This window comes from Carex rostrata, chromosome 8 (assembly GCF_964058835.1).
Source record: "Carex rostrata chromosome 8, lpCarRost1.2, whole genome shotgun sequence".
NCBI classification, from domain to species: Eukaryota; Viridiplantae; Streptophyta; class Magnoliopsida; order Poales; family Cyperaceae; genus Carex; species Carex rostrata.
The window spans coordinates 13,433,030-13,446,985 of NC_135925.1; the positions used below are offsets into that span (position 1 = coordinate 13,433,030).

At 32.3% G+C, this 13,956-nt stretch overlaps 2 long non-coding RNA genes across 3 annotated transcripts; one reads left to right on the forward strand and one right to left on the reverse strand.

Annotated features, from left to right (window-relative positions):
• Window positions 1-6,662: 6,662 nt before the first annotated feature.
• LOC144558480 (uncharacterized) lies at window positions 6,663-8,412 on the reverse strand. Its single transcript, XR_013512925.1, has 2 exons — window positions 7,769-8,412; window positions 6,663-6,902 (listed from the first exon to the last, which is right to left on the reverse strand). It is a non-coding gene; the product is annotated as an uncharacterized LOC144558480 (long non-coding RNA).
• A 2,791-nt stretch (window positions 8,413-11,203) lies between these two features.
• LOC144558451 (uncharacterized) lies at window positions 11,204-13,445 on the forward strand. 2 transcript variants are annotated; one of them, XR_013512917.1, is made up of 5 exons: window positions 11,204-11,521; window positions 11,582-11,664; window positions 11,997-12,680; window positions 12,996-13,059; window positions 13,223-13,445. It is a non-coding gene; the product is annotated as an uncharacterized LOC144558451 (long non-coding RNA). The 2 variants fall into 2 exon arrangements; XR_013512916.1 differs by having other exon boundaries at window positions 11,997-13,059.
• Window positions 13,446-13,956: the final 511 nt, after the last annotated feature.

Sequence of the window (13,956 nt, forward strand, 5' to 3'; positions counted from 1 at the left end):
AATTTTTTAAATATCGCAGTAGAATCGCTTCTATTTCGTCAAGTAAAGATATAAAAGTGGAAAAGCTAGGGAAATTGCAACCGTCAAATAGTCAATACCTCAAAAATAGAAGTATTTTTTTAATATACTTTACATCTTATGCGGTTCGTATTTCATAAGTATATCCGGTTGCACATGTGACCCATACTATTAGGAGCGGAGTCAAATTTTTAAACTGTAGAGGTAAAATCAGGCTTCTAAATAGCTAGCTATAGCGGTGCTATAGCTACGCTATAGCTTTTCCGGACCATAAACGCTAAGCTATGAGATAAAATTGCGCTAACTCAGCTACGACCGTTATAGCTATAATAGCTGACCGCTATTACCGCTATATGAGACCCGCTATAGCTACCGCTATGCTACTTGGTTTTTTTTTTGCAATTTATATGGACTTCTGTACTTCTATTCTTATTTCTAATGCTACATGGTCTTCTACGATAAGTATACTAAACCAAACTATATGCTTCTATTTTTATTTGTGATTTATTCTTTCATTCTATATCGAGAAATATTCAAATACTAATTATTCATTTTGATTATTCTTTTTATAGTATTCGTTTGTAAAATTATTATCGTTTGTTTCAATTGAAAGCTGATTTTGATTATTATTATAATTATAAAATGTTTAAATATGTATATTGACTTCATTTACCTTATAAAATTAATTGCTTTTTGTCTATTATAATATGTAATACCATGAAGTATAAACTATTAAATAATGTTACTTTTTAGATTTTTTTTCATTCTTATTTGCGTAATTGATAAAAAGTATAGACTTAGATTAGTTGTCATTTAGTTGTTACATCAATTCTCTAATATTGATTATGTTGATAATTAGTAGAAATATAGAATATAAAGTTTGAAAATGGAAAATCGCTATGTGTGATAGCTTCCGCTATAGCTACGCTATTCGCAATAGCTTTTTTTTTTTGTCTCCCCGCTATGCCGCTATAATCGCTATTTAGAACCTTGGGTAAAATACATATAAGATATGAGGATTAATTATATAAAAATTTTCTTCGGAGAATGAAGATCAATTATACATAATTATAATATTTTACTTTAAATTATATAGAAAATTATACATAAACACATTTTTTTTTAAATGAGAATCAATTGACCTCCATATCTCTAATGTAAATCTGCCTCTACATACAGTCATATTTTAAAACACTACTAAATAATAAACTTCATGATTCAAACCAACTTTTATAATATTTCAATTGATTTCAATTGACGAGTTTAGAATAATTTATATTGAAGTGACTTTTTTAATTAAATAGATAAGTTGATAAAGAAAATTTTATTTGTTATCAAAGACAACTCTATCCATTCTTATTCGTCCATTTTTTTTTTTTTTTGGGAACACGAAAGAAAAAGTAGGAATAAAATAGCAAATTTATTTGAAAACATTTAGTTCTTTCCAAATGCCATCCTAACTCGTGTAATTTCAAGTGGGTTAAAATTTCTCACCAAATCATATTTATATAAAACAATTTATCTTTCTTTTAACCATTCCGATCAAAGAATTTGCTGGAAGAAATTTATTTCTTATTTGAATGAGAAAGAATTGGCCGATTTTTTTATTTATATCCAAAAGATAAATTAAATTTTAAAAAATAACCGAACCGGCTGTGGAATTTGAAATCTACCCAAACCGGTTAACGGTTAACCGGACCAAATTTCCGGTTAACGGTTAACCGGACCAAATTTCCGGTTAACGGTTAACCAGAAATTTGGTTTGGGTCCGGTTAATGGTTAACCGGATTCATTGGTTCGGTTAACCGTTAACCGAACCCGGTTTTTTTTTTTTTTTTTTACTTTTTTTTAAAACAGAAAATTTTAAATTTTTTTGTTTTTCTATTGAAAATATACATGAAAATTCGTATTTAGATTTATCAAATTTACACCAAAAAAATTTGTAAATCAAATATGAAATTTAAAATTATAGAAAAATTTAAATTATATATGAAATTTAAAATAATATGTATATGTATATGTATATGTATATGTATATGTATATGTATATGTATATGTATATGTCTTTGTGTATGTGTATGTGTATGTGTATGTGTATTTTTCTATAATTTTAAATTTCATATTTGATTTACAAATTTTTTTGGTGTAAATTTGATAAATCTAAATACGAATTTTCATGTATATTTTCAATAGAAAAATAAAAAAATTTAAAATTTTCTGTTTTAAAAAAAAGTAAAAAAAAAAAAAAATTTTGTAAACGTATATTATTTATGTATATGTATATGTATATGTGTATGTGTATGTGTATGTGTATGTGTATTTTTCTATAATTTTAAATTTCATATTTGATTTACAAATTTTTTTGGTGTAAATTTGATAAATCTAAATACGAATTTTCATGTATATTTTCAATAGAAAAATCAAAGAAATTTAAAATTTTCTGTTTTAAAAAAAAGTAAAAAAAAAAAAAAATCGGGAACCGTATATTATTTATGTATATGTATATGTGTATGTGTATTTTTCTATAATTTTAAATTTCATATTTGATTTACAAAATTTTTTGGTGTAAATTTGATAAATCTAAATACGAATTTTCATGTATATTTTCAATAGAAAAATAAAAAAAAATTAAATTTTCTGTTTTAAAAAAAAGTAAAAAAAAAAAAAAAAAAAAAAAACCGGGTTCGGTTAACGGTTAACCGCACCAACGAATCCGGTTAACCATTAACCGGACCCAAACCAAATTTCCGGTTAACGGTTAACCGGACTCTTTTAAAGGGTCCGGTTAACCGTTAACCGGAAATTTGGTCCGGTTAACGGTTAACCGGTTTGGGTAGATTTCAAATTCCACAGCTGGTTCGGTTATTTTTTTAAATTTAATTTATTTTTTGGATATAAATAAAAAAATCGGAAGAATTGGTCTCCATCATCTCAAATAAACGGTCAATTATTACAAAACTTGATATATCATTTTGATTCATAAATGGATTGAAAAGGTCTCCAATTCAACATAGTTAAAAGGAAATTCAAATGAAAAAGTATTTTTTTTATTAATCAATAGATATTAGGAAAAAGGTGTGAGAGTAAATCCAAACCAGTAGGGCCTGCTCGGTCGTTTACTGTGCGCGTGGGAAAAACAAATTTACTCAAACTTCGTGAAAATCAGTTCATACGCACAGTATTTTGTTCATTCAAAAATTTTCACTCTCGTTCCCTTTAGACGGCCGAACAAGCCCGTAGTGTATTTTTTTTTTTTTTTTCAAAGTATACAGTAGGAATTTGCTGAGCAAACAAGCTTTAACACATAAGATGGTTCTCTCAAAAGAGCAAAATAATAATAACATAAAAAGAAGTTATTTCATTAAAAAAAAAAAAATGAAACAATGTATTTGCAATCTCTATACCTCATTTCTCCTCCTCGTAGAATACCATGTACAAAAGGTAGGTGTAGAACCTAACAAAATAGCAAAATGTATTGTCAGCAATGCTGTCAAGTCTGAACAGACCTACTTTCCCCACCTTCAAATTATCACTAATAACAAAATCAAGCAACATCCATGCCATAAATTTTATGACCGTAATACCCCCCATTAAGAAAAAGACCTTCCTCTTTCTCTTCCCCACAAACGCTAATGCCTTTGCAATAGCTGAAAAGCCATTGCCTCCTTCAACTAATACAATAACAAGGCTCCATTGCTCAACTAGGGTTAGCAATATCATCCATGCAACCTTCAGTAATAGCACAAAGACCAGCATTTTATCTCTTTGAAGAAACTGTACAGCTCTTGTATTTCTCTCAAGAAAGGTTATTATCAATACTGGCAACATGTAGAAGAGCTTGGCACAAGACAAGGCGGCCACTGATCCGCACCATATTTTTTGTAGCCCTTTGATGTAGTAATCTAGTGATGCCTTATAATTCGATCGAGCCATGCATGAGAACTGTGCAATTAGAATAGTAGACAGTATCGAGATTAAGAGGTCGCCTAGTCTAATCTCAGCCTTGGTCTTGGAGACAACAAAGGGAAATTCAGGTGAGTTGCGGTTGATTAGAGCAGTTAAATCTATGACAAAAAGTGAAGAGCCCTTGATCAAGAAAGAAAATATCTCCAATGGCACTAAGATAATAAACATCGGTAAGGCCATCCGCTTGCCGTTGTGACATGATAGGTTGAGCGCCTCGGTAAAAGATGCGAGAACGGTGCTTATTGCCACTGAATTTGAATTAGAATTTGAATTAGAATTAAAGGTGTGATCGCTCATATTCATGGAACATTCAGGAATTTGAGGGAGTATAGGCATTTTGAACATCCAAACTAGCCAAGGGGTTGGTGTTGTGAATCTATAGATATCTACACAATTGAATCCTAAATCTATGACCACAATTTTATTTAAAGCCTAACTAAGATAAGGAACCATTGATAGGAGCGTTTCCTCTTGGATAAACAGAGCGTTTCCTCTTTGGATACATTAATAATATTCCGGAAAAAAAAACGTAATATTGAATTCAAAGCAATTAAGCGTGTGGCAAAGGGATACTTCAACTTTGACGTTGTCAAGTCAAATTTGATGCGCCAATTAATGTTAAATTAAAGAAATGTGATGTTTAAAAAAATAAAAATAAAATAAAATAAATTCGTTCCCTTTATGGGTATGGTTCCTTTATTTATTCAGAAGGAAAAACCAATCAGTCCCCTTCAAGCCATTCTTCTGATAATGACTTCTCATTAACTCATATTATATTACATATATAAAAGCATATAAAACACATTTAATAATGTAAGCACTTAGTAATACAATGCAAGCAAAAAAAAACTTCTCTGATTGTGAAGTTACACTTTATCTTGCTAAAACTGTAAAAAAAAAATCAAGTTCATAACTAAACGCCACCCTTTTGAACCAGTTTAGTCATGAAATAACTTCTCTAACATGATCTCTCAACAATTTTCAAGGATGGACCCAACAAATAAAATAAATGCATCTATGACTTTTCACCATCATCAGAAAAATGTATTGACCGTTAGACCTGACTTCATTACAAATCCACGGTCTCCTCCAGTGACCCAGTCAATTAGAGAGGTTGTGGATCATATTGATTTCAAGGAATTAGGAGCTAGAACAGATGCTTAATTAGTTAAAGGTGAGTCTGCAGGAAGGAAATTAAAGGAGACGCGGTATGAATAGGAAGAAACGGGCAAATAAGTTCTAGAATGCTAGGCAAGATTTAGAGAAAGGTATCTGTCAACATGAGAGACCAAATCAAGGAAATAAATCTGCTGCGATTCTAATCTCAGCCGTTTATATTTTTTGAGATTCGTGCACAAAAACTCTCTCTTTTTAAGATTCCCACACTGTAATAAATAAAGGATTAAAATTGGAATCGCACGATCCTACAGGATCACAGCAGATTCTCACCCCCAAATCAATCCACATCAGTAGGGATAACAATGTTTGCCAAACAAATCAAGGAAACCAGCCGAGTTATCTTTCCAAGTACAAGGGCCCCCTATGAGGCAAAGAATAGTGCTAACCAGGTCATCAACTATTCCGAACTACTATTCTACGTTTGGATGTGTTTCGATTAGCAAAAATGGACTATTCTTTGTTTATCTTTTCTGAGTTAGCATGCTATTCTACTCTAATTCAACCAAAAGTTGATTACCTCATTATTCTCACTAATAATATGCACTCTTTGTTCATCACTATATTGATTTGAATTGAAGATAATATTTGATTTTTGTTCCTGTTATTCCAGTGGTAGCCGTTCAACTTTGTTGAGATTCGCACACGACAAAATCTGAACGGCTGCTATTGGAATAACATCTGATTTTTTTTTCCGCTTTTAATATACCAAGCTGCCGGGACTTTCTATTTTGTTTGAAGTATAGATACTTATCCAATGGATAATTTGATTATTTTATCTAACAGCTACATATCTTTGTTTTCTTTTTTTGTTCTAGTGAGAGAATCTGACAAGTATATCTTATACTGCTGTTGAGAGGAGTATTTCTGTCTTGCTAGTTAGTAAATACATCATGAAGAATTGAAGATAACATAATTGACCCAAAAGCTTGACACAAAATCAACTGGTGGGATATTATCTTTTGTTTGTCTTTCAAGGAAGTTAAAAGGCCTAACTATAGACCAATTGGAGGAAATACTTTACACATAAGAAAATTATTGGTTAATGAATTCATTTCTGATACAATATTGCAAATATGCCCCCACAGATTTTGCACATATTCCTAGGATAATAACCATCGAAGTGCTGGAAGCTGATTTGAAGTGCAGAAATTGAAGACATCAGTCGATGCAATGTAATTATTTCAAACCCAAACATAACAACAGTGAACAAACAACCCTATGACCCTATGTATTTCCAATTTTCCATGAAAGGAAATAGGCTTTGGAAGCCAACTGAAGCCCAAATCATAACACACTAACCCAATCTCATCAAGAAACCTAATCAATATACCACTTCAATCACTGCATAACAAGCATGACCAGCATACCATATTCAATGCCTGTGCACACATGGAAACAATTCAACAGTCCAGCATGTTATCGATCAGTTAACAGGTTCAGCTCTGTTCCCCATATACCAATAGTTGGATTCAGGCCTATGCTTGTCAGTTGAGGATAGATGCTCACAAGCACAATCTTAGTAAAAATACTTTTGTAACAATAATTTACACTAATGGAGAATATGTTCATTCTTTTTTTTCTAAAACAACAAACTAGTAAAGATGAATGTACAATGGTGAAGATCTTGAGCTGGGAGAAGCCATCACTGTCCCACATTTCAATCAAATAGCTCTTGGAAAGTGAATGTAGGACTCCAGCTAATCCATAGCTTCTTCTTGGAAAATAACTAGGTAGTTATCCTACAAAATATAAATAAAAAAAGAGAGAACAAAGTAAGTGACAGGTGGTACATGAAGTTAAAAGAACAATACCTAACAAGGGCCAACTTACATTTTTTATTTCTAACATTGATTTTCTCTGCAATTAAATTAAAGGTAAAAATTAACAATACAAGGTCAAATTACTTTCATGACACAGATTTTCTACATGGTGCTCGACACTGGTATTGCTGTAACAGGTCAAAATTCTGCAACTGAAGCCTCCAAGTCTTCAAAGTACCCCGCAAAGATATACAGACGGATGAAACAAGGAAAATACTTACCAAAACCACAATTTGGGAAAAAGGATAGCACGTAATGTATTTAAAACACACGATTAATCAAATTCCCATATTACGGACATATCATAGCCCGCTGTGGAGAGGAGGGCCAAGAAATGCTTTCATTTGTTTTGATTTGAGCAACTCAGTGACCTAGCTATTTTCGCTCATCTAAATCAAACTATAATTGGAAGACTACTACTTAAAATTGTTCCCCTTAAACTGGTGTTTACCTGGTATGCTACCAGAAGTTATTCCTATGTAATATACATCTATATATTCCTTTCAAAGCAAGTTACATAAGTAGAAACCATGGCTGTCATCCAGTTCAACTATGAATATAAATATTTGCTAACCTCTTCTAAACTAATTACACTCCGCATTATTCGGAACTTACACATAATTGGTTATATTTAAATATGAAAATGTGTGCTCAATTGGTACTGGCTTCACTTTGAGATTGACTCGAGAGAAATAAACAATCACCACAATAGAATTTATCAACGCACGCTATCCCACTAGATTAACTAAACCCAGAGAGAGAGAGGAATAAGACAGTAAACTCACTAGTCACAGCTAAAGAAGATCATATCAATTCACAGCTATCCCACTGGCCAAACAACTTCTCGACAAAGGGGGCACTTGGGACACCTCAGAAGCCACTTATCAACGCACGCCTTGTGAAAGACATGAGCACAAGCTGGAAGGCTCCTATACTTTTCCCCTCTTTGCACCTTCTCGAGGCAAACAGCACAGCACTGCTCCTTCGGCCACGGCCACCTCCAAATGAAAAACGGGATCCGTCTGAGCTGCGCCGGAGAGAGAGTCGGTGTCAGATCTAAGGGGTTCGGTATACTGATAGGATTAGGATTGAAGTTGGTGCTGGGGTTTCGATGGCGTCGGAGAGCGGCTCCGGCGAGCCAGAGATGGAGGAGGAGGATGGCAGCGATACTGGCGAAAAGGAATAAGAGAGGGATCGCCGTCGCCATGACGATTGCTCGAATTACAAAAGAGAGGATGCGCTCTCCGCTAGAGACTGAGTCGGAGGTTTTGGGCTTGACTTTGGGCTGACATGGCGGCGGAGAGGGGAGGAGATCGGGTGGAGGTTGTAACGGGGAGGCCATCACCGTAATTTGGCGGTGAGATATTTTGAGAGAGATGGGGTTAGTAGACATGGCAGGTAGGGAAGAAGAAGAAGAAGAAGATGTGCTAGGGATAATTTTCCATAACAGACCTTCTGTTTTTAGGATATTACAAGGCTTTGCTTCCGAGATATGCTCACCAAATATGGCAATGCTAGCGCGACGGACTACCTTACATGCGTATGATTATAATCGGAGGGCTGGGATTGGATAAGAATGAAAAGTTTAGACCAAATTCATTTAAATGATTATAAATTAAAAAAAAAATTGGTTTGAACAGTTTGCATTATTCGAGCTAATCCGATAAATTTTAAACTCAGAGGTATCATGAAGTATAATTCATTTATCTTACATAAAAATGCAATTTTCAACTCTCAAGTATATTTTCAACCGATACTAAACATGAAAAGTTTAGACTAAATTAATTCAGAATTATATATACTGAATTTATTTTGTGAAAAATAATATATTTTTTGGCAATAGTATTCTTTAGCAAACATGTAACAATAAAATATGCATTTAACGCGTGTTAAATACATTAATTTGTTTGATTTTTAGGGAATTACTACATAGTTATTTTATTTGCCACTATCATTTCTCTACTAATTGTTGCTGAAATAAAGATACAACCTTAATCAAGAATTATCTACTATTAAATTTGTGAAACAAATATTTACATATAAAATTAAAATTAAAAGATAGTTGTAATGAAGGACCTATGCGAAAAATTCATGTACTATGAATCTATGATTTATGACCGCCCATGTATTTTTTTTTTCTTATCTTTGTCAGCCCCTGGTTTACCAGAAAAAGCCACATTCACTTATTAATTTCTACAATTTATTTACGGATGATGTGGATATAGTCTATTGGTTCTTTTTCATTGCACCAAACAAACAAACGGCGGTCGTTAACCATGTGTCATTGATTACGAAGTCTTGGGTGTTTTGTTCCCCGTATTCGGATATTCCTACACAATCTTACGCGAAGGTCCTCGTACTTCTCATAAATACTATAATTTGGCGTATTATTCAGCTCACAAAGCTCTTCTTTTGAATAAATATTATTTTGTAGATAAGAGTGTTATGATATAATTTATCAAGTTTTTTTTAAGAGCTTAACTCTAAAATTTATTGGAAGAATTTTAAATAATAAATTTAAATTGTTAAAATCGATCTATTTTACAAATTTTGCATTTACATGTCAAATTTATAAATTTTTGACTTAGTTTAGTATAAGATCATAAAGTAAAAATATATATATATATATATATATACAAGTTAATTTTAATGTGTTCATTCTTCATTAACTTTTTATCACTTCATTTTAAACTAAATTAGTTCGAAAGTTACAAATTTCACATATAAATATATTATTTTGAAGTATATCGATTTCAACGGTTTAACTGTTTAGATTTGATATTTAAGATCAATTCCATAGAATTTAAAGGTTAAACTCGCACAGAATTTGGTGAGCTAAGAACATTTTAGTTCTACTTTATAGATGATCGGTTTTATTGAAATGCGTATTATTATAATAGAATAAACATAAGATAGAGATATTTGAATATTAGATTATTAGTCAATATTCTGAGTGGTTAATGTATTTCCTTTGACCAGTTAATATTTTATAATCAATTTTTTAATTTTTGCTGAATTTCGGATGGTTTTTCACCGGGACATTTAATGTGAATAAGATGAATTTCATTTTATTTTCTTGTACACTTGACAATCACCGTCAAGTTTTTCAAAAAAAAAAAAGAAGCTTATTCATGCTGAGTGATGTTCATTATTTACTTTTATTTTTTTGTTTTACTATTCATGATGAATGCTTTGATATTCAATTTATTGACATAATTTGTTATTCACATTTGATAATCTTAATGCTTAGTTAAAACTGTGTAAGGAAGGAATGTGGAATTAATCAGTATATATATCATGCATCTTATTACAATGTTTATTTGATTACTTAATAATAACAAAAGGATAATTAAGGACTGTAATATATGTTGCACCAGGTAAATTAAAATTAAAATTAAAATTATCTCTGCACAATTTTGCACTTCCCTAATCTGATGGTGATAATCACCTAACAAATTAAACTTTCGGCACATCTCGTCATCACCGGTCAATTTTCTTAAATTATGTACTATAATGTCATGCTTTAAATATGTTTGAGAAAAGAATTAATAGGTATTCGAAAATTATATCAGCAATAAATTAAATAAATTTAAAAAGAGAAATTATTTGAGTTAATTATTTTATCACTGCGGAGTTTATAAACAATTTCTTAGTAAAAAACTTTTATGTATAGTTTCTAATAAATTTCCAAATAACTGTAACCACTTTTTAAGTTTAGAGTTTCTAAAATGTAGACCATTCTTTTAACATCATAACATGAATTTTGAAATGAGTTTGATCCGACTGGGATTAATGTGGTCGCCCGTTGCTAATTTTTCTCAATTAGGTATATGGGAGGATATCTATTTTATATAGGAATATGCTAGCATGCTATGCATAGCATAGAGCTCCTCCGTGCAATGGCTTGAATTTAGACTTTTCAAAATCCTAACGGTCGATCCGAACCATTTATCTTGTTCTCCATATTAATATGTGTTTGGGGACCAAATTTTACATTTTTTGAAATTTTTTACTATTTCTTTAGATTTATTGAAAATCGCTGTTTTCAGGAAATCTGGACCATAAAAAAACAGCGATTTTCAATAAATCTAAATAAACAGTAAAAAAATTCCAAAAAATGTAAAATTTGGTCTCCAAATACATATTAATATGAAGAACAAGATGAACGGTTCAGATCGACCGTTAGGATTTGCACTGTTCTTTGCTGTCTGTTCCCTTCCCAACCATCTGATTTACATCCAACGGATGTCAATCAATCTAAATCTTCCCGGTCGACACGTGTTATCCATATCTTCCTCCTCTCTTCTGAACTCCTAAATTCTCAGCATCTTCACTCCTCCGCCTCTCTCCCTAAATTCTCCGTCTCTCTATTTACCTTTCTTTGGTTTCCCTTTTCACACGCATCTCCTCTTCTCTGCGTTTCCTATCGCCATTCTTTTCTCCGCTTCTCTCCTGTCCTCTAACGGTGCCCTTCCTCCGCTTTCCTTTCTCTCCTATCCTCCAGTTGTGCCCTTCCTCTGCCTTCCTCGGAGTATCAGGTATGTACTTTGAAATTAATAGATTTCTAGGTTTGTTCGTTGATTTGTGTTTTATGGCAGGGGCCGTCGGAATCAACAAAGCACCGTGAATAGAGAAAAGACAGAAATCAACAATCAGTGCTCCCATGCCAATGCCAATCGTGGTAAGTATCCTCAAATCTTATTATTTTAACTGACTGATATGTTTCTGTGTGATGCATTGATGTCTTTTGAAATGTTTTGTTCTGATGAATCCGTCAAATTCGTCCATGTTTCTTGAAATGTTGAATTGATTGAGATAATCTATTGTGATAAGTGAAATGCATCTATTGAGATGTTGAATTGATTGAATTGATCTTTTCTGATGAGTGAAATGCATTGATTGAGATTTTTTGATGAGTGAAAAGCATCGATTGAGATAACCAAATATTCGCAAAGTAACTCAATCTTTCAATTTGCTTATTATTATTACACTTGAAGTCCAATTATTTTTCAGTTCAGAAAATGATTGTTTCTGAATGAGAGAATGGACTACAAACTTGCAATACAAAAGCTACTCAAGGAATGGCCTTGCCAATGCAGAAGGATAGTTAATTAAATTCATCTCTAAATAAAACCTATTAATTTCAAAATTATAAGATCACTAATATTATTTACCATGACAGTTATTATATCGAGAGGTGGTAAAATATGCATTGTCTTCTCCTTTCCTTCTCCTTTTGTACTCATCTTCCTACCAGCATCAAGGCAATCACCCATAAAGTAATGAACTAATAGTTATTTGTAACTATTTTTAAAATTAGCAAAGTTGCTGCCATAATTTTAGTTAATATTTCAATTAATAAGGTAATGGGGGGCACGTACACTAGGGTTAATTGAAGTTAAATTGGTTGTAATGGAGTCTCCTTTTGGATCATAATAAGCAAAGATGATTTTACCATTTTGATTGAATTCAATTAACAAGGTAATGGGGACACACTGGGGTTAATTGAAATTAAAATTGTTGTAATTGACTCTCCTTTAGGAATATAATAAAAAAAAGGTGGTTGTACCATTTATATAGTAAATATCATTTGATGTTGTAACAATAATATGCACACACATATATTTACTGCAGTTGGATCTAACACCGCCTAGGTGGGTCCACTCTGCTCATTGTTTGCTTCTCTTCTTATACCTGGTGTGTCTTAAAGGTTATTATTTCAATTGTTGTGTGAAGCTATTTGATAAAGGCTCATTTCTTTTTCCTTTTTCTTTTTTTTTTATTTCTATTTTTTGGCTTAATTTCATTAGCCATAATATTTTATATTTTCCTGCTCTTAAGTTTGATTTATAAGTACCAATTCTTGTCAAAAAGTGTGTTGTGTCACTTCATGCTGAAGTTCAGCAACTGGTAGAAGCCTGCTAACCACTGTATTCCTTCTTGCAATGTAACTTTGTCAATGTTGATTTTGCATTTTTTTTTTTGTAAAATAATATATGACAGACATTTCAGCGTTGTCATGGAAATAATTGCAATTATAAGTCGTCTTTGCAGCTTCTTGTCAACGTGCACTCAGGTATACAAAATAATTAACAACAATCAAAATCTTAAAAGAAAAATGATAAAAAATGTGCAGGGGAAGTAACAGTTCCTTTCTTTTTATTTCCTTTTCTAATGATCCTTTGTGCAACATGGAATTTCTAATGAACATATATCTTTTTATCTCTTTACATTTGCAGTTGCTGAGCAATAAATTAGATAGTGATTTTGTAAAGATGCAGTCTTCAGTAACTTTGGCATACTTCTAGGCAAAAAAAAGAATAAAAAAGTACAAAGTTGACATTGGTGTAATTTATTATTAGAGAAAATAATAACGAGGATTTCTCAAATTAGATATTTTGTATGATTGAAATTTGGGACAATATCCAGCATGGGATGAGCGCCATCCAATTCAGTTGTTTGTCATTCAGCTATTCGAACGGAATAAGGGGCAGTCTGATAGACATTTGATCAAATTCGGTCAAATGTCTAATAAGAATCGTTTAATCTGTGTTGAAATGTGTGTGCACTTGACACATGCAAATTTTAAAAATATTTGTACGAATCTTAATGCGAATTGAACAGCTCCCGGCTCCATAGCGGGCTTGCATTTTGCAAGGGATCATCAACTTATTTTTCCCAAACCAGAAGTTTACGGCCCATAATTTTGGGCCGATCGAAAGAAATGGTTTTGAAAACGATACCTATTTCAAACGTCATGTATTAATTATAGAAGGCTTACACATAGGCCGACTATGCGGGCCTTGCACCTCTGCCTATTCCTCGATATTTTGTGATTAAACGCACAGCTCTTAAAAACCCGGATAGATGGTTCAAAACGCACAGCTCTCAGTCTATGCATGGGACAAACGCACAGCTCTTAAAAATTTCAAAAGTTACCTCTGCTTATTCCTCGATATGGTTCAAAACGCAC